At 37.7% G+C, this 23457-nt stretch overlaps 1 long non-coding RNA gene across 3 annotated transcripts in view; it reads left to right on the plus strand.

Moving 5' to 3' along the window:
* The window catches only part of LOC129652317 (uncharacterized), a 50195-nt gene that overhangs the window by 22511 nt on the left and 4227 nt on the right, over positions 1 to 23457 (plus strand). Inside the window, exons 2-3 of one of the 3 annotated variants that reach the window (XR_008714524.1) lie at positions 21223 to 21343; positions 21745 to 21869. This is a non-coding gene — a long non-coding RNA (uncharacterized LOC129652317). Of the gene's footprint in view, positions 1 to 5073; positions 5690 to 21222; positions 21344 to 21744; positions 21870 to 23457 lie in introns of those variants that run through there. The other 2 variants (XR_008714529.1, XR_008714528.1) reach the window with 2 other exon arrangements.

Consider the following 23457-nt stretch of genomic DNA (forward strand, 5'->3'; position numbering starts at 1 on the left):
TCCTATTTGGAACCAGTCTGTTGTTCCACGTCCAGTTATAACTGTTGCTTCCTGATCTGCATATAGGTTTCTCAAGAGGCAGGTCAAGTGGTCTGGTATTCCCATCCCTTTCAGAATTTTCCACAGTTTATTGTGATCCACACAGTCAAAGGCTTTGGCATAGTCAATAAAGCAGAAATAGATGATTTTCTGGAACTCTCTTGCTTTTTTGAGGATCCAGCAGATGTTGGCAATTTGATCTCTGGTTCCTCTGCCTTTTCTAAAACCCGCTTGAGCATCTGGGAGTTCACGGTTCATGTATTGCTGAAGCCTGGCTTGAAGAATTTTGAGCATTACTTGACTAGCGTGTGAGATGAATACAATTGTGCAGTAGTTTAAGCATTCTTTGGCATTGCCTTTCTTTGGGATTGCAATAAAAACTGACCTTTTCCAGTCCTATGGCCACTGCTGAGTTTTCCAAATTCGCTGGCATATTGAGTGCAGCACTTTCACTGCATCATCTTTCAGGATTTGAAATAGCTCAACTGGAATTCCATCACTTCCACTAGCTTTGTTCACAGTGATGCTTTCTAAGGCTCACTTGACTTCACATTTCAGAATGTCTGGCTCTAGGTGAATGATCACACCATCGTGATTATCTTAGTCATGAAGATTTTTTTTTTTGTACAGTTTTTCTTTGTATTCTTGCCACCTCTTCTTAATATCTTCTGCTTCTGTTAGGTCCATACAATTTCTGTCCTTTATCGAGCCCATCTTTGCATGAAATGTTCCCTTGGTATCTCTAATTTTCTTGAAGAGATCTCTAGTCTTTCCCATTCTGTTGTTTTCCTCTATTTCTTTGCATTTATTGCTGAGGAAGGCTTTCTTATCTCTCCTTGCTATTCTTTGGAATATTATATATATATATATATATATATATATATATATATATATATTATTGGAGAAGGCAATATTATTAAGTATATATATATATATAGTATTGGAGAAGGCAATGGCAACCCACTCCAGTACTCTTGCCTGGCAAATCCCATGGACAGAGGAGCCTGGAAGGCTGCAGTATTATATATGTTGGGTGCATATATATTTATAATTGTTATATCTTCTTGGAAGGATCATTTGATCATTATATAGTGTCCTTCTTTGTCTCTTTTTACAGCTTTTATTTCAAAGTCTATTTTATCTGATATGAGTAATGATACTCCTGCTTTCTTTTGGTCTCCATTTGCATGAAATGTCTTTTTCCAGCCCTTCAGTTTCAGTCTGTATGTGTCCCTTGTTTTGAGGTGGGTCTGTTGTAGACAGCATATATAGGCATCTTGTTTCCATTCAGCCAGTCTTTGTCTTTTGGTTGGGGCATTCAATCCATTTACATTTAAGGTAATTATTGATAAGGATGATCCCATTGCTATTTACTTTCTCATTTTGGGTTCGAGTTTATACACCTTTTCTGTGTTTCCTGTTTAGAGAAGATCCTTTAGCATTTGATGGAGAGCTGGTTTGGTGGCACTGAATTCTCTCAGCTTTTGCTTGTCTGTAAAGCTTTTGATTTCTCCTTCATATTTGAATGAGATTCTTGCTGGTACAGTAATCTGGGTTCTAGGTTTTTCTCTTTCATCACTTTAAGTATGTCCTGCCATTCCCTTCTGGCCTGAAGAGTTTCTATTGTAAGATCAGCTGTTATCCTTATAGGAATCCCCTTGTGTGTTATTTTTCCCTTGCTGCTTTTAATATTTGTTCTTTGTCTTTGATATTCATTAATTTGATTAATATGTGTCTTGGGGTGTTTTGCCTTGGGTTTATCCTGTTTGGGAGTCTTTGGGTTTCTTGGACTTGGGTGGTTATTTCCTTCCCCATTTAGGGAAGTTTTCAACTATTATCTCCTCAAGTATTTACTCATGGTCTTTCTTTTTGTCTTCTTCTTCTGAGACTCCTATGATTCAAATGTTGGCACATTTGACATTGTCCCAGAGGTCTCTGAGGTTACCCTCATTTCTTTTAATTCTTTTGTCTTTTTTCTTCTCTGCTGCATTTATTTCTACCATTCTATCTTCCACCTCACTTATCCTATCTTCTGCCGCATTTATTCTACTGTTGGTTCCCTCCAGAGTGTGTTTGGTCTCAGTTATTACATTATTCATTATTGATTGACTCTTTATTTCTTCTAGGTCTTTGGTAAACATTTCTTGCATCTTCTCAATCCTTGTCTCCAGACTATTTATCTGTAACTCCATTTTGTTTTCAAGATTTTGGATAATTTTTACTATCATTATTCTGAATTTTTTTTCAGGTAGACTCTCTATCTCCTCCTCTTTTGTTTGGTTCGGTGGGCATTTATCATACTCTTTTACCTGCTGAATATTTCTCTGTCTTTTCATCTTGTTTAGGTTGCTGTGTTTGGAGTGGCCTTTCTGTATGCTGGAAGTTTGTGATTCCCCTTTATTATGGAGGTTCCTCCCTGTGGGTGGGGTTGGATGAGAAGCTTGTCAAGGTTTCCTGGTTAGGGAAGCTTGTGTCAGTGTTCTGCTGGGTGGAGCTTGATCTCTTCTTTTTGGAGTGCAATGAAGTATCCAGAAGTGAGTTTTGAGGTGTCTATAAGTTTGGTGTGACTTTTGGCCACCTATATTTTAATGCTTAGGGTTATATTCCTCTGTTGTTGGAGAATTAGCTTGGTATGTCTTGCTCTGAAACTTGTTGGCTCTTGGGTGGTGCTTGGTTTCAGTTTAGGCATGGAGGCTTTTGGATGAGCTCTTGTAGATTAATATTCCCTGGAGTCAGGAGTTTTCTGGAGTTCTCAAGTTTTGGATTTAAGCCTCCTGCCTCTGGTTTTCAGTCTTGTTCTTACAGTAGCCTCAAGACTTCTCCATCCATATCACATCAATGATAAAACATCTAGGTTAATGGAGAAAAGATTCTCCACAGTGAGGGACACCCAGGGAGGTTCGCAGAGTTACATGGAGGAGAGAAGAGGGAGCAGGGAGATAGAGGTGACCAGGAAGAGAAGAGGGGGAATTAAAAGGGGAGAAAGCAATCTAGCCAGTAATCAATTCCCTATGTGCTCTCACCAGACTGGACCATCCAGAGAGGTTCACAGAGATACATGGAGAAAAGAAGAGGGAGGAGGGAGATAGAGGTGTCCAGGAGGAGAAGAGAGGTATCAAAAGGAGAGAGACAGATCTAGCTAGTAGTCAGTTCCCTAAGTGTTCTCCACAGCCCGGAACACCCAAGGAGATTCACAGAGTTGGGTAAAGAAGAGAAGCAGGAGGTAGGAGATAGAGGTGACCTGGGGGAGGAAAAGGAGAGTCAAAAGTGGGCGAGGGTAATCAAGCCAGTAATCACACTCCAGTAAAAGTAAAAATGGGTACTGAAGATTGGATTCTGAAAGGCACAAAATTGATAACAAATACCAAAAAGCAAAGATTAAAAATCTGGAGTAGAGGTTAGACTCTCAAAAATATAATATTAAAAAAAAAATCACAAAAATTATTAAAAATATATATGAAAGGAGAGGGAGAGGGTGGGAAGATTTGGGAGAATGGCATTGAAACATGTAAAATATCATGTATGAAATGAGTTGCCAGTCCAGGTTCGATGCACGATACTGGATGCTTGGGGCTGGTGCACTGGGACGACCCAGAGGGATGGAATGGGGAGGGAGGAGGGAGGACGGTTCAGGATGGGGAACACATGTATACCTGTGGCGGATTCATTTTGATATTTGGCAAATCTAATACAGTTATGTTAAGTTTAAAAATAAAATAAAATTTAAAAAAAAAAGAAAAAAAAAAAAGAAAAAAAATGTAAAAGCCATAACATCAACTCTTTTTCTTTCAAAAGAATGTTCCTGTATATTTTTGGTCCCTCCTGTGTATTCCACAATTTATTATAAGTATAGAGCCACAAACTTTGCCAATGGCTTGGGAAACTCTGTAACTGTGTACTTATGACTAGACAAGTTCATAATGTGACCATACTGTTTTTTAATTTTATATTAGAGTTTATATATAATTTTATAAAATAATTTTATATAAGAGTTTTGAACTCAGGAAATAAAGGATTTTATTTTGCTAAAAATAAAGAAAAAAAAATATATATGAAATTTGTTTTAAACATAGAGTCTTTTTTGTTCAAGTAATAGGTTATAAAAATGAAAATTAAAGGAGTAGTAAAGAACTTAAAAATAAAACAATTAAAAATATTTTAAAAATGATAATAGTAAAATATATCTAGGAATTTCTCTGGAGCTGTTGAGGGCAGTGTGGGGTCAGTTCCATTTCAGATACTTCCTTGTTCCAGCTTATACTTCTTCTCAATGTCTATAGGCCCCTTCCAATGTAGTCAGTGCTAACTATAGGGTTTTAATCTATTGCACCTGTCACTTCCAAAGCAGTTCCCTCTTCTTTGTTTATTTTGGCTTCCTCTGTTTGCAGGTCTCTTCAGTGTCTAATTTTCACCCTGACACAAGCGGGCAAAGGTGGTCACTTATTTAGGCTCACTTGTATGGTTGTGCTGTGGGGAGGGAGGAACACTGCAAACCAATATTACTGGTGTCTGTGGAGAGTGCTCGCAGTGTTTGGGCCACAATGGGTTTGCCCCCGCTCAAGGCGTGTGTGTGCTCCTGGTCTATACTGCTCAGGCTCCAGGTTGCTCTGCAGGGGAACTGTTTAAAGCAGGCCCTGGGTTGTGTGTACTTCCCAGGTCTAAGCCGCTCAGGTTCTCGGGTACTCCACAAAGACACAGACTCGGTTGGGCCTGAGTTTTATGCCCTTCCCAGGTCCAAGCAGCTCAGGTGACCAGGTGCTTGGCGAGCGCACTCTCCTCAGGTGGGCGGTGTATCTTATCACCTCCCCGGTCCCAGCTGCTTGGTTTCCTGGTGCGCAGTGGGAGTGCCGTCTCAGGTGTGCCCTGTGTCTCCTCTGGGGAGTGATCTCTGGCTGCAGTCCTTCTGGCAGATTTCAACCATCCAGGATCCCAGGCAGACTTGGTTAGCAACAGGGAGCCTGCGCGCAGTTTGATAGAGGATGCCCTCTCTGGGGCGGAGATTGCCCCTCACCCTCTGGCTCTGGCTCTCCCCCGCCTGCCTTTCTGCTTCTGCAGGGGGATGGGCCGGTCCACAGCTGGCTGCTGCTGCTGCTGCTGCTGCTAAGTCGCTTCAGTCGTGTCCGACTCTGTGCGACGCCATAGACTCCCCCATCCCTTGGATTCTCCAGGCAAGAACACTGGAGTGGATTGCCATTTCCTTCTCCAATGCATGAAAGTGAAAAGTGAAAGTGAATTTGCTCAGTCGTATCGGACTCCCAGCGACCCCATGGACTGGAGCCTACCAGGCTCCTCCGTCCATGGAATTTTCCAGGCAAGAGTAGTGGAGTGGGGTGCCATTGCCTTCTTTGCGGCAGCTGGCTAGCTCTCCTCTAGTATTCTCTCAGTCCTTTGGTCTGTGAGCGGCCCAGCAGTGCCTTAGATTAGAGCTTTTTGTGGGAAAGTTCTCTCTCTCTTTTTTTTTTTTTCTTCTCTCTCTGGCTATCCCACAGTTTGGGTTGCTATCTCACATTAGCTCCCTCAGATTATACTCAGGGCATTCAGGCCCATTCATTATCCTAAGCAATGCAGCCTGCACCTCCCTGTTCAGCCCCTGCTTGCTGGTCACGGACGTGAGCGTCTGGACTACTTCTCTGCTGGGAGTTATGGTTAGGTGCGTAATCTGTGTGTGTGTGTGTTTTTTTTTTTTTTTCCCTCCTCCCAGTTATGTTGCCCTCTGAGATTCCAAAACTCCCCACAGACCCAATGATGAGAGGGTTTCCTGGTGTTTGGAAACTTTTCCTACTTCACAATTCCCTCCCCAGGATGGGTCTTCGTCCTTAACTCGTTTGTCTCTCTTTTTATCTTTTATATGTTGTCCTACCTCCTTTTGAAGACAATGGGCTGCCTTTCTGGGTGCCTGGTGTCTTCCACCAGCATTCAGAAGTTGTTTTGTGGAATTTTCTCAGCCTTCATATGATCTTTCAATGGATTTGTGGGGGAGAAAGTGGTCTCCCCGTCCTATTTCTCTGCCATCTTATGACTGTCTCCCCCCCACCCCTCAATTTTCTTGGTTTTTTAAAAGGTTGTATTTTCTGTTCTTAAAAAAAAATTTTTTTTTTTGCTTCCTTCAAGCTAAGTGATAATGGTTAAAAGTCACTATTCACTGATTCTTTTATAATAAAATTAAAGCCATGTTAAAAAAAATCTGATGTGTGTTGTCTGAATGAACTAAAATATTAATGTAACATGAGTAGTTATTTCATGAACAAAAGGGTCCCTTTACTTCTTTTTTTTTTAAATCCCCCCTCCCACCTCCCTCCCCACCCTGTCCCTCTAGGTTGTCCCAGAGCATTGTCTTTGGGTGCCCTGCTTCATGCATCAACTCACACCAGTCATCTATTTCACATACAGTAATGTATATGTTTCAATGCTATTCTCTCAGATCATCCCACCCTCACCTTCTCCCACTGAGTCCAAAAGTCTGTTCTTCAGTCTGTGTCTTTGTTGCTGCCCTGCATGTAGGATAGCCTCTACTATTTTTCTAAATTCCATATATATGCATTGATACACAATATTTTTCTTTCCCTTTCTGACTTACCTCACTCTGTATAATAGGTTCCAGGTTCATCCACCTCATTAGAAATGACTCAAATTGCATTCCTTTTTATAGCTGAGTAATGTTCCATTGTGTATATGTACCTAAACTTTCTTATTCATTCATATGCTGATGGACATATAGGTTGTTTCCATGTTCTAATTATTGTAAATAGTGCTACAATGAGCATTGGTTCCTGTATCTCTTTCAGTTCTGGTTTCCTTGGATTATATGCTCAGCAGTGGTATTTCTGGGTCGTATGACAGTTCTATTACCAGTTTTTAAGGAATTCCCACGCTTTTTTCCATAGTGACTGTACCAGTTTGCATTCCCACCAACAGTGTAAGAGGGTTCCTTTTTCTCCACACACTCCAGCATTTATTCTTTGTAGACTTCTTGTTGGTGGCCATTCTGGCTGGTGTGAGCTGATACCTCATTGTGGTTTTGATTTGCATTTCTCTAATAATGAGTGATGCTGAGCATCTTTTCATGTGTTTCTTAGCCATCTGTATGTCTTCTTTAAAGAAATGTCTGTTTAGGTCTTTTGCCCACTTGGTTTGCTCATTTTTCTGGTATTGAGGTGCATGAGCTGTTTGTATATTTTGGAGATTCTTTGTTGGTTGTTTTTTTTTTTTTGCTATTATTTTCTCCCATTTGGAGGGCTGTCTTTTCACCTTGTTTATAGTTTCCTTTGTTGTGCAAAAGCTTATAAGTTTAATTAAGTCCCATTTGTTTATTTTTGTTTTTATTTCCACTACTCTGGGATGTGGGTCATAAAGGAGCTTGCTGTGCTTTATGTTGGAGAGTGTTCTGCCTATGTCTTCCTCTAAGAGTTTTATATTTTCTGGTCTTACAATTAGGTCTTTATTCCACTTTGAGTTTATTTTTGTGTATGGTGTTATAAAATGTTCTAGTTTCATTCTTTGGCATGTAGTTGACCAATTTTCCAGCACCACTTGTTTAAGAGACTTTCTTTTCTCCATAGTATGTTTTTGCCTCCTTTGTAAAAGTTATGATATCCATAGGTGTATGGATTTATCTCTGGGCTTTCTATTTTTTTCCATTGATCTATATTTCCTTGTGCCAGTATCATACTGTCTTGATGACTATACTCTTGTGGTATAGTCTGAAGTGGGGAAGGTTGATTCCTCAAGTTCTATTCTTCTTTCTCAAGATTCTTTGGCTATTCAGGGTCTTTTGTGTTTCCATACAAATTGTGAAATTATTTGTTCTCCTTCTGTGAAAAATACCATTGGTAGTTCGATAGGAATTGCATTGAATATATAGATTGCTTTGGTAGTATGCTCATTTTCACTACACTGATTCTTCCAATCCAAGAACATGGTATATTTCTCCATCTATCTGTGTCATCTTTGATTTCTTTCATTGGTGTTTTATAGTTTTCTTTATACAAGTCTTTTGTTTCTTTAGGTAAATTTATTCCTATTTTATTTTTTTCATTGCAATAGTGAATGGGATTGTTTCCTTAATTTGTCTTTCTGATTTTCCATTGTTAGCATATTGGAATGCAAGGGATTTCTGTTTATTAATTTTATGTCCTGTGACTTTACTACATTAATTGATTAGTAATTTTCTGGTGGCATCTTTAGGGTTTTCTAGGTAGAGGATCAGACATCTGCAATCAGTGAGAGTTTTACTTCTTTTCCAATCTGGATTTCTTTTTTGTTTTTTCTACTCTTATTGCTGTGGCTAGGACTTCCAAAACTATGCTTAGTAGTAGTGAGAGTGGGCAAATTCAAAATTAACACTTCCTAATTTTAGAGGAAATGCTTTCAATTTTTCTTCATTGAGGATAATATTTGCTTTGGGTTTGTTGTATATGGCTTTTATTATGTTGAGGTATGTTCCTTTTATGGCTACTTTCTTTTTTTTTTTCATTTTTAAATTTTATTTTATTTTTAAACTTTACATAATTGTATTAGTTTTGCCAAATATCAAAATGAATCCGCCACAGGTATACATGTGTTCCCCATCCTAAACCCTCCTCCCTCCTCCCTCCCCATACCATCCCTCTGGGTCGTCCCAGTGCACCAGCCCCAAGCATCCAGTATCGTGCATCAAACCTGGACTGGAAACTCGTTGCATACATGATATTTTACATGTTTCAATGCCATTCTCCCAAATCTTCCCACCCTCTCCCTCTCTCACAGAGTCCATAAGACTGTTCTATACATCAGTGTCTCTTTTGCTGTCTCGTACACAGGGTTATTGTTACCATCTTTCTAAATTCCATATATATGCGCTAGTATACTGTATTGGTGTTTTTCTTTCTGGCTTACTTCACTCTGTATAATAGGCTCCAGTTTCATCCACCTCATTAGAACTGATGCAAATGTATTCTTTTTAATGGCTGAGTAATACTCCATTGTGTATATGTACCACTGCTTTCTTATCCATTCATCTGTTGATGGACATCTAGGTTGCTTCCATGTCCTGGCTATTATAAACAGTGCTGCGATGAACATTGGGGTACACGTGTCTCTTTCCCTTCTGGTTTCCTCAGTGTGTATGCCCAGCAGTGGGATTGCTGGGTCATAAGGCAGGTCTATTTCCAGTTTTTTAAGGAATCTCCACACTGTTCTCCATAGTGGCTGTACTAGTTTGCATTCCCACCAACAGTGTAAGAGGGTTCCCTTTTCTCCACACCCTCTCCAGCATTTATTACTTGTAGACTTTTGGATCGCAGCCATTCTGACTGGTGTGAAATGGTACCTCATAGTGGTTTTGATTTGCATTTCTCTGATAATGAGTGATGTTGAGCATCTTTTCATGTGTTTGTTAGCCATCTGTATGTCTTCTTTGGAGAAATGTCTATTTAGTTCTTTGGCTCATTTTTTGATTGGGTCTTTTATTTTTCTGGAGTTGAGCTGTAGGAGTTGCTTGTATATTTTTGAGATTAGTTGTTTGTCAATTGCTTCATTTGCTATTATCTTCTCCCATTCTGAAGGCTGTCTTTTCACCTTGCTAATAGTTTCCTTTGATGTGCAGAAGCTTTTAAGGTTAATTAGGTCCCATTTGTTTATTTTTGCTTTTATTTCCAATATTCTGGGAGGTGGGTCATAGAGGATCCTGCTGTGATGTATGTCAGAGAGTGTTTTGCCTATGTTCTCCTCTAGGAGTTTTATAGTTTCTGGTCTTACATTGAGATCTTTAATCCATTTTGAGTTTATTTTTGTGTATGGTGTTAGAAAGTGTTCTAGTTTCATTCTTTTACAAGTGGTTGACCAGATTTCCCAGCACCACTTGTTAAAGAGATTGTCTTTAATCCATTGTATATTCTTGCCTCCTTTGTCAAAGATAAGGTGTCCATATGTGCGTGGATTTATCTCTGGGCTTTCTATTTTGTTCCATTGATCAGTATTTCTGTCTTTGTGCCAGTACCATACTGTCTTGATGACTGTGGCTTTGTAGTAGAGCCTGAGGTCAGGTAGGTTGATTCCTCCAGTTCCATTCTTGTTTCTCAAGATCGCTTTGGCTATTCGAGGTTTTTTGTATTTCCATACAAATTGTGAAATTATTTGTTCTAGCTCTGTGAAGAATACTGTTGATAGCTTGATAGGGATTGCATTGAATCTATAGATTGCTTTGGGTAGTATACTCATTTTCACTATATTGATTCTTCCAATCCATGAACATGGTATATTTCTCCATCTGTTAGTGTCCTCTTTGATTTCTTTCACCAGTGTTTTATAGTTTTCTATATATAGGTCTTTAGTTTCTTTAGGTAGATATATTCCTAAGCATTTTATTCTTTCCGTTGCAATGGTGAATGGAATTGTTTCCTTAATTTCTCTTTCTGTTTTCTCATTATTAGTGTATAGGAATGCAAGGGATTTCTGTGTGTTGATTTTATATCCTGCAACTTTACTATAGTCATTGATTAGTTCTAGTAATTTTCGGGTGGAGTCTTTAGGGCTTTCTATGTAGAGGATCATGTCATCTGCAAATAGTGAGAGCTTTACTTCTTCTTTTCCAACTTGGATTCCTTTTATTTCTTTTTCTGCTCTGATTGCTGTGGCCAAAGCTTCCAAAACTATGTTGAATAGTAATGGTGAAAGTGGGCACCCTTGTCTTGTTCCTGACTTTAGAGGAAATGCTTTCAATTTTTCTTCATTGAGGATAATATTTGCTTTGGGTTTATTGTATATGGCTTTTATTATGTTGAGGTATGTTCCTTTTATGGCTACTTTCTGGAGAGTTTTTACCATAAATTTGGAGTTGAATTTTGTCAAAGGCTTTCTCTGCATCTATTGAAATAATCATATGGTTTTTATCTTTCAATTTGTTAATATGGTGTATCACATTGATTAAGCTGGCTTCCCTAGTAGCTCAGTTGGTAAAGAATCTGCCTGCAATGCAGTAGGCTCAGGTTTGATCACATTGATTGATTTGTGAATATTGAAGGATCCTTCCATCTCTGGAATAAAGCCCACTTGATCATGATGTTTGATCTTTTTAATATGTTGTTGGATTCTTTTTGCTAGAATTTTGTTTAGAATTTTTGCATCTATGTTCACCAGTGATATTGGCCTGTAGTTTCTCTTTTTTTGTGTGGCATCTTTGTCTGGTTTTGGTATCAGGGTGATGGTGGCTTCATAGAATGAGTTTGGAAGTTTTCTTTCCTCTGAAGTTTTCTGAAAGAGTTAAGTAGGATAGGTATTAGCTCTTCTCTAAATTTTTGGTAGAATTCACCTGTGAAGCCATCTCCTGGGATTTTGTTTGTTGGAAGATTTTTGATTACAGTTTTGATTTCCATACTTGTGATTGGTCTGTTCAAATTTTCTATATTTTCTATTTCTTTCTGGTTCAGTTTCGGAAGGTTATACTTTTCTAAGAACTTGTCCATTTCTTCCAAGTTGTACATTTTATTGGCATATTGTTGCTCATAGTAGTCTCTTATGATTGTATTTCTGTGTTGTCTGTTGTAATTTCTCCATTTTCATTTCTAATTTTATTGATTTGAATCTTCTCCCTTTTTTTTTCTTGGTGAGTTAGGCTAAGAGTTTTTCTGTTTTATTTACCTTCTCAAAGAACCAGCTTTTAGTTTTATGGATTTTTGCCATCATCCCCTTCATTTGTTTTTCACTTATTTCTGCTTCGATTTTTATGATTCATTTCCTTCTACGAACTTTTTGTTTTTTTGTTCTTGTTTTCCTAGTTGCTTTAGGTGTAAGGTTAGATTTTGATGTTTTTCTTGTTTCTTGAGGTAGGCTTATATTGCTACGAACTTCCCTCTTAGCCCTACTTTTGCTCAATCCCATAGGTCTTGGATTGTCATGTTTTCATTATCATTCATTTCTATGCATATTTTGATTTCCTTTTTGATTTCTTCAGTGATCTGTTGGTAATTAGAGGCATGCATGTTGTTTAGCCTCCATATGTTTGTGTTTTTTTATAATTTTTTCCTGTAGTTGATATCTAATCTTACTCCATTGTGATTAGAACACTTGCTTGAAATGATTTATATTTTTCCAATTTACCAAGGCTTGATTTGTGGCCTAGGATGTGATCTATCCTGGAGAACGTTCCATATGCACTTGAAAAAAAGGTGAAATCCATCATTTTTGAGTGAAATGCCCTGTAGATATCAATTAGGTCTAACTAGTCCAATGTATCAAATAAAGCTTGTTTCCTTGTTAATTTTCTTTCTGGATGATCTGTCCGTTGGTGTGAGTAGGGTATTAAAGTCCCCCACTATCATTGTGTTACCATCTATTTCTCCTTTAATAGTTGTTAGCATGCTCCTTTACATTTTTAAATATTTTCAATTTATAGAAAACTCTTCAAGTGTTCTTAATTTAATTAGAATTAATTTCTATAGTTCTCCCTGGAAAATTATTTTTCTTATGCCTTTAGAATTTTCATTGGATTTGCATGTCTCCTTTTCTGTCATTCCAACTGGACTTTAAGCTTCTCATGGGTCACATCCTCTCCTTTATAAGAACAGCTTACACAGGACCTATGATAATCCTGGGGACATATAATCATTTGAATAGAATTCAATCAGCTTAATCACCATCTTATTGGGGAATATGATTAGAATGTTTTATCTTCATTTTACTGAGGAGAATCAGTATCACTGAGGATAGAGAAATTTTGTCACGATTCATTTTGTCGCTCTTGGGGTATGGAGAGATGGTATATAGTACAGTGACTGTTGTTTCCTTTTTTGTGTTTAGCTGGATGCTTTTTCATAATAGGCCACTTTCTCGGGTTTCTTCCCACAAATAAACTTTTTTTTTTTTTTTTTTGATACAGATAAAGAGGTCATGTAACTGGAAGTTATATCTATACTATGTTTATCAAGTGCATTCATAAGTGAGTTCCATCATCTAGTAATTTGAGGTCTTCTCTGTTGACACCTTCAGGTTACCTGAGATTTCTGATTAAACCTCAAAAATAGAGTTAATATATTTATTTTTGGTTTCTAAAATTATAGTTGTCTGGGAGTTCAGGGAGTTCCCTGCCTGTGACCACCCCTGAGGAGGCTTCAGTATCTTCTGGTCACTTGTCCAGTGGTTCCTCCTTGTATAAAACAGGTCTCTTAAAGTGTATAAAAAGGTATTGTCTAAGTCAGCTGGAGTTTTCCTAATTGTATATTATAGAGCTGAGAAAGCTTATTAGGCTTATAGTCTGGCATGTAAGGACTTCCCTGGTGGCTCGGACAGTAAAGTGTCTGCCTACAATGCGGGAGACCTGGGTTCAATCCTTGGGTCAGGAAAATCTCCTGGAGAAGGAGTTGGCAACCCACTCCAATATTCTTGCCTAGAGAATCCTGTGGATGGAGGAGCCTGGTGGGCTGCTGTCCATAGGGTTGCACAGAGTCGGACATGACTGAAGCAACTTAGCATGTGTGCATGCATTGGAGAAGGTAATGGCAACCCACTGCAGTGTTCTTGCCTGGAGAATCCCAGGGATGGGGGAGCCTGGTGGGCTGCCATCTATGGGGTTTCCCAGAGTCGGACACAACTGAAGTGATTTAGCAGCAGCAGCAGCAGCATGAGCACTCAGTCATGTCCAGCTCTTTATGACCCCATGGACTGTAGCCCACCAGCCTCCTCTGTCCATGGGATTTTTCAGGCAAGAATACTTGAGTGGGTTGCCATTTCCTACCTCAGGGGATCTTCCTGACACAGGGATCAAACCTGTGTCTCCTGTGGCTCCTGCATTGTAGGTGGGTTCTTTACCCACTGAGCCATCAGGAAGCCACAGGACAAATTGCTGCCCCCTGAACTGGAGACAGGTGAGGGACGGGGAGGCCTGGTATGCTGAAGTCCATGGGGTCACAGAGAGTTGGACATGACTGGGCAACTGAACAACAACAAAACTGGAGACAGGAGGACACAGAGAAGCACAACTTACTAAGCAGAAAGTCAAGACAGAAACCTCTATGGAAACAGGTGCCAGGGTGACAAAACTAAATCATACTTTATGGAAGCTCAGTGTGGAAAAGTTCCAAGAATTAATAATTACAGGAGGTCACAGTAATACTGAGGCTCCTATACAATTTTTTGTGCTTTATTTCTAAGAGTTCTACCAAGTTCTGACAGTGGAGATTGGGAAACATTCTCTCAAGCTTCTGATAGGAGGAAGAAAAAGGAATCATTTTGAAATAGGCCAGAGCATTCTGTTCTTAACAAGGTCAATAGAAAATTACTACCTGCTAGGACTTTATACAGCTGAGAAAGCTTATTAGGCTTATAGTCTGGCATGTAAGGACTTCCCTGGTGGCTTGGACGGTAAAGTGTCTGCCTACAATGCAGGAGACCTGGGTTCAATCCTTGGGTCGGGAAGATGTCCTGGAGAAGGAATTGGCAACCCACTGCAGTGTTCTTGCCTGGAGAATCCCAGGGACGGGGGAGCCTGGTGGGCTGCCGTCTCTGGGGTCACACAGAGTTGGACACGACTGAAGTGATGCAGCAGCAGGACTTTATTGGAGTCTAACTGATCTTGAAGAAGGGAAATACCCCTCACTAGTTCCCTATAGGGAGAAGGCAATGGCAACCCACGCCAGTACTCTTGCCTGGAACATCCCATGGACTGAGGAGCCTGGTAGTCTGCAGTCCGTGGGGTTGCTAAGAGTTGGATATGACTGAGCATCTTCACTTTAACTTTTCACTTTCATGGATTGGAGAAGGAAATGGCAACCCACTCCATATTCTTGCCTGGAGAATCCCAGGGACAGGGGAGTGTGATGTGGTCGCACAGAGTCGGACACGACTGAAGCGACTTAGCAGCAGTAACAGCAATTCCCTATAGACATTTTGTTTCACCTAAGGGAAGAAAAAAATTGAGAAGAATTGTGAAGAAGAATTCATAGCCCAGGGGTACAGGTTCACTAAATAGTGAGACCTGATCATAGGACTATAGAACACTTTCTTTCTACCCATACCCTATTACTGTATCACTAAAGGCTTATTTACTCGAGTTCCTTTTATCTAGTACATCATGCCCAGCTTTCAACAAAAAAATTACAAGACGTATTACAAGGCAAAAACCACAGTTTGAAGAGACAGAACAAGCATCTGACTTAGATTAAGATATGCCGAGGATGTTGAAATTATCAAAGTGAGAATTTGTTTTGACTATAATTAATATGCTAAAGGCTCTAATGGAAAAAGCAGACAACATGTAAGAGCAGAGGAGTAATGTTAAGCAGAAAGCAGAGAGTTCTAAGAAAGAATCTAAAAGAAACACTAAAGACCAGAAACATTTTAACAGAAATGAAGACTGACTTTGATGGGTTCACTAATGGACTCAACACTGCTCAGAAAAAAATCCTTGAACTTCAGATTATGTCAATGGAAACTTTCAAAACTAAATCAAAGAGGGAAAGGTGCTTAAAAAATGAACAGAATATCCAAGAATTGTGCATCTGCTGCATTGGTGGATTTTTTATCACTGAGCTACCTGGGAATTCCAAGAATGGTGGAACAATTCCCAAAGGTGTAACTTTCATATAATGGAAATAGCAGAGGTAGAAGAAAGAAACAGAAGAAATATTTGAAGCAATAATGATTGAAACTTCCTTAAATTTACATTGGATAACAGATCAATGATCTAGGAAGCTCAGATAAATGCCAGAAAATCCTACACTTAGGCAGATATATTCAAACTGCAGAAAATAAAAAATAAAGAAAAAATCTTGAAGAAAGCCAGAAGAAAAAAAAAACACCTTATTTATAGAGGAGCAAATGTTAGAATTACATCTGATATCTTAGAAACCAGGTAAGCAGGAAGAGAGTGGAGTGGTAATGTTTAAGGTATTGAGAGAAAAAAGAAAAAATACCAACCTTGAATTCTAGGTCTTGTAAAATTAGCCTTCAAAAGTGAAAAAGAAAGACTTTCTCAGATGAAAATTGAGGGATTTTTTTGCTATATGACCTAACTTGCAAGAAATGTTAAAAGAAGTTCTTCAGAGAGAAAGAATATTATGTATGTCAGAAAGAGGACAACAACAACACAAAAGGAACAAGTGAAGGTAAATTAAAAACTTTTATTTTTCTTATCCATAATTGTTTAAACAGTTTATTCAAAATAGTAATAGAAACATTGCATCCAATGAATAGCTTATGTAGAAATGAAATGAATGAAAGCAGAGACACAAGGAACAGAAATGAGAAATTAGGAATATTTTGTTACTATATGGTACTTGTATTACTTGTGAAGGAGTATAGTGTTATTTGAAGTGGACTTGTATTAGTTGCATATACATATTGGAAACTCTAGGGAAATCACTTTAAAGAATGAGAAAAAAATTATAATTGATATGCTTATATAAAGAGGACTGGAATCATATATGTAATATGTTCAATTAAAATCACAAAGGGCAGAAAAAGTGGAAAACATAGAACAATACAGAACAAAGGCAACAAATAGAAAATAGTAGCAAATATGATAGATACTACATTACTTTAAATGTCAATGGTCTAAATACACCAATTAAAAAAATGGATTGTCACAGTGGATCATAAAACAGTATCCAACTATGCATTGCCTTCAAGAAACCTACTTTAAATATAAAACATATACATTAGAAGTAAAGAGCAAGATATAACAAGCTAAGATCAGATCAGATCAGATCAGTCACTCAGTCGTGTCCGACTCTTTGCGACCCCATGAATCGCAGCACGCCAGGCCTCCCTGTCCATCACCAACTCCTGGAGTTCACCCAGACTCACGTCCATCAAGTCAATGATGCCATCCAGCCATCTCATCCTCTGTCGTCCCCTTCTCCTCTGCCCCCAATCCCTCCCAGCATCAGAGTCTTTTCCAATGAGTCAACTCTTCGCATGAGGTGGCCAAAGTACTAGAGCTTCAGCTTTAGCATCATTCCTTCCAAAGAAATCCCAGGGCTGATCTCCTTCAGAGGGACTGGTTGGATCTCCTTGCAGTCCAAGGGACTCTCAAGAGTCTTCTCTAACACCACAGTTCAAAAGCATCAATTCTTCGGCGCTCAGCCTTCTTCACAGTCCAACCCTCACATCCATACATGACCACAGGGAAAACCATAGCCTTGACTAGACGAACTTTTGTTGGCAAAGGAATGTCTCTGCTTTTGAATATGCTATCTAGGTTGGTCATAACTTTCCTTCCAAGGAGTAAGCATCTTTTAATTTCATGGCTGCAGTCACCATCTGCAGTGATTTTGGAGCCCAGAAAAATAAAGTCTGACACTGTTTCCACTGTTTCCCCATCTATTTCCCATGAAGTGGTGGGACCGGATGCGATGATCTTTGTTTTCTGAATGTTGAGCTTTAAGCCAACTTTTTCACTCTCCACTTTCACTTTCATCAACAGGCTTTTGAGTTCCTCTTCACTTTCTGCCTTAAGAGTGGTGTCATCTGCATATCTGAGGTTATTGATATTTCTCCCGGCAATCTTGATTCCAGCTTGTGCTTCTTCCAGTCCAGCGTTTCTCATGATGTACTCTGCATATAAGTTAAATAAACAGGGTGACAATATACAGCCTTGACGTACCTCCTTTTCCTATTTGGAACCAGTCTGTTGTTCCATGTCCAGTTCTAACTGTTGCTTCCTGACCTGCATACAAATTTCTCAAGAGGCAGATCAGGTGGTCTGGTATTCCCATGTCTTTCAGAATTTTCCACAGTTTATTGTGATCCACACAGTCAAAGGCTATGGCATAGTCAATAAAGCAGAACTAGATGTTTTTCTGGAACTCTCTTGCGTTTTCCATGATCCAGCAGATGTTGGCAATTTGATCTCTTAAAAGGCTGGAGTAGCTATATTCAGTTCAGACAGAGAAGACTTTAGAGCAAGGAAACTTACTAGGTTTCTCAGGGTTAATTCATAAATGTAAATTCAGGCATGTTTTCAGAAATTACTGACCATTTTTTATTTAAGTGAAAGTGCAAGTTTCTCAGTCATTTCCAACTCTTTGCGACCCCATGGACTTAGCCTGCCAGGCTCCTCTGTCCATGGAATTATCCAGGCAAGAATACTGGAGTGGGTAGCCATTCCCTGTGTTGCAGGTGGATTCTTTACCACTGTACCACTGGGGAATCCTTTCACATCTGACTCTAAATTATACTGTTACGCTTTACCCTTTGGTTATGTTTTAGTTTCTAAATCCATAACTAGTGACCCTGTAGGAAGAAAATAGTACAAAAATTTTCATTTAGTGGCAGGTTTCAATTTTTCCATGATAAAGCTCATTGTAAAAAACAAAACAAAACACAATAGTGACAGAAATTGACCTGGGTCTAAGTTCAGACTCTACAAGTTATGCTACTGAATATGTTACTATACTTCCTGTAACTCAACTATTTCCTCATCTACAAAGTAGTGGTAATAACAGTCCTTTTTGTATAGGACTTCTGTGAAGATAGAATAAAATGATATATTTATAAAGTATCTGGCATATAGTGAGTTGTTACCTATAAACAAAATGTATAAGTAGATTAATTTATTATAAATCATGAAAATTCCACTCTAAGCTTATAATCCTAATATTTAATAACTTTTGCTATTAGATTTATCCTTTTTAAATAGGAATTATAACAAAATTTATCATCCACATGTGTTTATGTGAATACACATACATTCATATACCACATGGAATTTGCTGTTTGGTTAAAATAACTTTCTTATACAAGTTTGTCTTCAAAGCATGCTTTTTGATATTGGTCTGGTGTCATGGTGTCATTTTAATCATTTTTTTAGCCTATAAAAAGTTTCCGCTCTTCCTTCATGGACCACAGAAGCACCTGTGATGCATGCATCCATTTATTCTTCAAATATTTACTGAGCACATACTATATGGTTGGCATTATATGAGGTGCTGGAGAGTCAGCAGTAAATAATAAAAATTCTCTGCTCTCATGTTGTATATATTCTAGTGGGAGAAACAGACAAGAAATAAAAATAATTTTCAAGTAGTGACAGTACTAGAAAGAAAATAAAACAAGGTTACCTGGTAATATACTGGGGGAGGAAGGGAGTAATTAAGTTGCATAATCAAGGTAGGCCACAGAGATGACTTTGAGCTGATATTTGAAAAATAAAAAAGAAAGAGGCGCACAAATAGGGTGACCAGGCAAAAGTAACACCGTGTGCAAACCCCTGAGGTGGAAGTGACTTAGCTTTATGAATTCCTAAGTAACTTGAAGATAAATCCACTCAATAAGTTCACTTTTCAGTAGATGAGCTTACTATTTAAAGAACATACTACTGACTCCTTTTTAAAGTGACAATTTCAAAATTCTAATTCAATGGTTCCCACATCACATTCTTAAGAACTGCCTGGAGAGTTTGTTAAAATATAGTTTCCTTGTCTAAAAGAGCTGAACTTGTAAAAATAGAGAGTAGAATAGCGGTTAGCAGGCTGGGGGTTGGAGGAACTGGGGAGATGATTAAGGGTACAAATTTGGTACAAACAAATAAGTCCTGGTGAGCTTTCCAGATAACAGTGTTGTATTATAAATTCAAAATTGCTAAGAGACTGGATCTTGTTTCACAACAAAAAAAGAAATGATAGTTATGTGATATAATAGATGTACTAGATAAGGCTATGGTGGTAATTCTATTGCAATGTATAAATGTATCAAATCAATACCTTGTATACCTTAAGCTTACACAGTGTTATATATGTCAATTATATTTTTAAAAAGTTTCCTGGGCTACATCTCCAGAGATTCTGGTTCAGTAGGTTGGGTGAGGCCCACAGATTTGCATTTTTAATGAATTCACTGGTGATGCCAGCACTACTGGCCTGGGGACAACACTTTGAGAGATGCTGCTCTATAAAATCTATCTTTTGAGTTTAACATTTAAATGCCGATATTTTCTTTCATGTAAAAAAAATTACTTCCTCTGCATGGTGACCATCTGGAATTAATTTTTGTAACTTTAGTGAAAAAGTACATAAAATATTAAGAGGTAAAAATACCTTCAATGTTCCATATTAAATTAATAGCATCAGTAATAATATGAGCTTAATTTCAATATAGCCTATTGGTGAAGGGTTAGTGTCTATTGTCAACTGGAGAAGATTTCAAAATTATATTTTAAAAGCTGAAAGGAATTTAAATGAAAATTAACCGAGAGATTTAATTTTTTTTCATGGCTGGGAAATCACATAAATAGCAATTGCATGTTACATCCTGTTAATCTGGAGAATATGAGAAGGCTGTACTCATCCACTGTGCCATTCACGTGGATGTTCACGGAAGAGATAGAGAAAGGAAGAGGGGTATCAGGCTAGTCAGCAAAGTCAGCTTAAACCATTCTGGTCAGGAGAATTCTGGTTGCTGCACTCACACAGCCTGCATGATACATGTCAAAGAAACCCATGTGCTCCTGCCCCTAATAGTTGTTCCCAAGGAAGGGAATTTATATGCATATCATGGTCTTAGCAGAATTAGGGATAGCATATGGATGATGATACTAAGAACAGCCAATCCCTAAGGAATGTCCCACTCCTCTAAGTGCTTTACATGATTAACTGACGTGACCCCTCCCTGCCACATATATGAGGGAGTTAGTAACATCTTCACTTATATATATATATATAGGAAAGTGAAACATAGAGTAACTCAGTAATTTAGGATACCAGGCAGTAACTGGAAAAGCTGGGATCCAAACCTAGGCAATTTGCATCAGCCTGATCTCTTAAACAATGTACTATATAGATATTCCTCAACTTCTGATGGGGTTACACCCTGACAAACCAATTCTAAGTTGAAAATGTACTTAATACTAACCTAGTGAAATTGTAGCTTAGCCCAGCCTACCTGAAATGTGTTCAGAATTAGGCTCATTAGCCTATAGTTGGGCACAATCATTTAACACAAAGCCTATATTATAATAAAGTATTATCTCATGCAATTTATTGAATACTATTTTGAAAGTGAAACAGAATGGCTCTGTGGTTATGTGATGGTTATAAGTGTATCAGTTTTCTAGCCTGGTGATTTCATGGCTGATTGGGAGCTCTGGCTGCTGTCCTGTCTAGCATCACAGGAGAGACTATTGTACCAGATCTGGCTAGCCCAGGAAAATATAAAAATTAAAAATTCAAAGTATAATTTTTACTTAATATGAATCATTTTCACATCTTCTTATAGTTGAAAGATTAACTTGAACCTCTTTAACTTGGGGACCATTTGTATACTGCTTCATATTTGGAAAAGAATCTTCAGATCAAAAGTTTTCAAGATTTGTGTCTATAGTCCAGGTTAAAATGAGGTATCTGATTGTTTTCCTGCATATCCTTTCAATTCTAATACAGGAAAAACACAATGTCTATTTTTCAGTCTTTCTGCCTTGATCTGACAAGAAGACATTCCAAATGAGGACCAAGAGAGAAAGACTGTAGAGTAATCACTGCACAGAAAAATTTTGTACATACTTCCTAGTGTGTGATCTTGGACAAGTCACCAAAATGTTCTGAACTTGTTTTAGTACCCAGAAAAGGATGACAGCATTCCAATAAGACTGGATAATTAAATGAAGACTTTGATGATCACTGATACAGATATGAAATGCACTATTCAGGTGTTAAGATGTGTGGACACTTTATGCATAACTTAGGGGCTTTTCAAGGGTCATTTTAACTGTAGGAATTTTTTCTTACCTGTTGACATCAGAATCCTTGCTTAAGATGCAACTCCACTGTAAGCCATTGAGTGACAGTGGATCTAGGGTCTTCAGAGGATCTCCTCAAACCTGTTCTACAGTTGGACTCAAGATGGCACACCCTAACTACGGAGAGGTAAGTCTAATGGCTACACAGATCAAACAATAATATAATGCTTACCAATAAAAGCTACAGGGGGAGAATGGTAATGGAGAATGCCATACATGATTCCAAAAAGAACTGTCAACTGGTCATCCAGTAGGTATTTTTTCATTTACAAAGCAACAACCTCAAATAATTTTTGTCAGTCTGACACAATGGTTCATGTCAACGTCTGGTTCTGACAACAGTAAGAAATTTCTTCAAGGATTTCTGAGCATTTCAGAGCTTTATATTTACTATTCAGAATAATTCCTTGCAATAATTTTTAGGTATTAAAATATTTTTTAAAGTTACAATATCATTAAGATGAATAGCATTGCATAAATATACAGATATAGGTAATCTTTGTAGATGCCTTTACTATGTAACCTAGATTCTAAAATCCAAAGAAGATAATTGGTTAAAATATAAACCTACAAGGAAGATAAATGAGTAGTGAATTGTCTTAACTTTTATTTGATTATTTTCATTTACAGTTCTGGCACTGACACTTTAAAAAAAAGATTTAATTTTATGTAAAGATTGAACTTCAATAAAATAACTTAAAAAACATTTACATATACATCATTAAATCTCCATAAAATATACAATACTTTGATACAACTATAGCTAGAATGACTTTGAAGGAAATGATACATATTCAAATTTTAAGAGATATCTCATGTCACATGTAGGAATAAATATTTATATTGGACTTGTTAAGACATGAATTAAACACTATATGACATGCACTCTTGGAAATTAAAATATACATTTTGAAAACATATTTTAAAAGCACAAAACTGTGTTTCCATTTAATCTAGATGTATATCAGAGCTTTTAAATAGAAATTTGAACAGTTAGTACAAATAAAAGATACTATAACATCAAGTGAAATATAGTCCAAAAGCTGTTAGGAACCAGTTTGGACATGTAGAACATAAATTTCTACTTTGGTGAGAGTTGAGTCTCATTTTTTAACCTTCAAATGAGATGGAATAATGGTAAATTTGCTAAAATTTTACAAAATATTTGTGGTTTTTAATTTTTAGTACTTGTAAGCTATGTTTCTTTTTCTTATTATATTGATATGATAAAATCAAATGCATGGGCTTAACTGTCTAAAATCAAAAGCTGAATATTGCTGCTAAATGAAAATAGATATTTAACATTCCACAGACCAAATCACTCAAGTGTAACAGACTCTGTTTTATACATATAAAGAAAAGACTTATGAGAATTGTATTGTTTTACACTCACAAGCAAATTATGAGATAAAATTCTTTCATGTATTTCTGAACATCATTAATACTTACAAAATCTCTCTCTGATGATTACTGGCACACAAAAATCTCCTTCTCTAAGAGATGATCTTTAAGAGAGTTGGGAGCAGTTAGCTGTTGGCATTTTTAAATGATTTCTATTTCTAGAAAATAGCAGCAATATTGCTCACCCAGAAGGACTGAAGATACTGAAATTGATATGCTGTTACAACCTGGATCACTTCATCAAATTAGGTTTACATTATTGTACATAAGGCTAAGAAAACAGAAAGCGACAGAAAACAGGATGCTAAAATTAA

Source organism: Bubalus kerabau, chromosome 1 (genome assembly GCF_029407905.1).
Source record: "Bubalus kerabau isolate K-KA32 ecotype Philippines breed swamp buffalo chromosome 1, PCC_UOA_SB_1v2, whole genome shotgun sequence".
NCBI classification, from domain to species: Eukaryota; Metazoa; Chordata; class Mammalia; order Artiodactyla; family Bovidae; genus Bubalus; species Bubalus kerabau.